This window comes from Akebia trifoliata, chromosome 15 (assembly GCF_017979445.1).
Source record: "Akebia trifoliata isolate Shusen 1 chromosome 15, ASM1797944v1, whole genome shotgun sequence".
In the NCBI taxonomy this organism is placed as follows: domain Eukaryota; kingdom Viridiplantae; phylum Streptophyta; class Magnoliopsida; order Ranunculales; family Lardizabalaceae; genus Akebia; species Akebia trifoliata.
Genome location: NC_141389.1, coordinates 6,398,755 through 6,400,693, shown reverse-complemented (window position 1 = coordinate 6,400,693; position 1,939 = coordinate 6,398,755). Strand labels below are relative to the sequence as shown.

General features: G+C 34.9%; 1 non-coding gene across 1 annotated transcript; it reads right to left on the bottom strand.

The window, feature by feature from the left end:
- Nucleotides 1-1,589: 1,589 nt before the first annotated feature.
- Nucleotides 1,590-1,696, bottom strand: LOC147384119 (small nucleolar RNA R71). The gene has a single exon (XR_015173157.1). It is a non-coding gene; the product is annotated as a small nucleolar RNA R71 (small nucleolar RNA).
- Between the last annotated feature and the right edge of the window lie 243 nt (nucleotides 1,697-1,939).

Below are 1,939 nucleotides of genomic sequence, written 5' to 3'. Positions count from 1 at the left end.
AAGCCATGACCTACTTACGTTTCTAGATTTACATGTTAATTTGTGATGATCGAATTAGAGACAGATTTTGGAACTCTTAAACCCTAATGACTCCACACCTATAAATAGGAAAGTTTAACCCTTATTTAGGGAGAGAAGTTTTGGGATTTTTCTTGGAGGCAGAAGATTGAGAAGGAGGACGGGAATTGGAGATCGGCTCTTGAATTTTATCTTCTTTAACTTTAACTCTTCTCTTAATTTTGTAATCTAAGAATGGCTAAATACTTTTATGATTTTGTTTTCTTTTCAATGAAGAACTAATTTCTATTCTAGGGTTATAATGGAACCCATTCATGATATTTGATTAGTTTTCTTTCTTTCTTCTATGATCCCACATGTGATTGTTTATTCTATCCAATGTTTAATGCGATTTGATTAACTGATCATTGATTGAATTGATTTGGTGAATCTTAATAATATCGGCAAAGTTATTTTGTGTTCATGACCTAGATAGATTAACATATGGTAACTTGAGATAGGAATATACTCAGGTTGCATGTGCATTCCTTATGAGAACTTATCCTTAATGAATTCTTCTTGATTTGATTCTCATAGGCATGTAGGGAATTAGTCTAGAAGGGTATTTTTACATGATCATCGGAAGAGACTTGTAGAGAATTTAGTGTTCTTGGATGACAAGCATAGTGGATTAATTTATCATAGAGGGAAGGAGAATTAAATCAAGTGGATTGTTTGGGGGAAATTATAAACCTAGATTTTATCACTCATTGATTTTAAATCTGCAAGTTTATTTTCTCCGTTAGTTTTCTTGTTTAGTTTTAATTCCTATTTTTACTTTTGTTTGGATAAAATTAGAGTGAGATAAATTGGTAATTAGCAATAGATTGGTATTTAGTCTCCGTGGGAACGATACTTTCTTATCACTTTATTACTTGTTTCGATATGTATACTTGCGTGCGTAAATTTAGACAATAAGTTTTTGGCGCCGCTGCCGAGGACTAATTTATTAATCTTTTTGTTAATATTAATTCAATCATATTTGATTTTAGACCAAACTTTTTTTTATTTTGTAGGAGTTTGGCTAGTGTATGCGTAGTACGGGAAATTCAGAACTTATTCCTGTGGATCTTGAGATCGAGAAAACTTGTTGAAGAAATAGAAAGAATAAGCAAGAAGCTTCTCAACACCATACAATGGCCAACCAAACTAATGGTAATGAAGGTCCTAAGTTTATGCGGGACTATGCTGTTCCATTATTAGATGGGATTCATACTAGTATTCGTCGTCCAACGATACAAGCCAACAATTTTGAACTCAAGCCGGCGATTATTCAGATGGTACAAGCATTTCAGTTTGGGGGTTCACATGTCGAAGATCCTAATGCACATTTAGCTAATTTTCTAGAGATATGTGCCACGTTTAAGTATAACGGTGTTGAAGATGATGACATCCGGTTGCGGTTATTTCCATTTTCATTAAGAGGCATGGCTAAGAATTGGTTGAACTCATTGCCAAGGGAATCTATTACCACTTGGGATGACTTGGCGAAAAAGTTCCTCACTAAATACTTTCCACCGTCAAAAACTACAAAGTTGAGGAATGACATCACTACTTTCATGCAGTTGGACAGTGAGTTTCTCTATGAAGCTTGGGAAAGGTATAAAGATTTACTTCGGAGATGTCCTCATCATGTTCTACCGGAATGGTTGATCATCCAAATTTTCTACAATGGGTTGGTTGGATCTATCAGAACAATTGTTGATGCTGCAGCAGGTGGATCTCTTATGGCAAAGACATTTGAGGATGGGTACAATTTATTAAAGGAGATGGCCTCTAACAACTTCCAGTACCATACAGAGAGGATGAATCCAAGAAGAACAGCAGGAATGCATGAATTAGATATTTTTACTACTTTGACTGCACAAGTGGCCTTTCTATC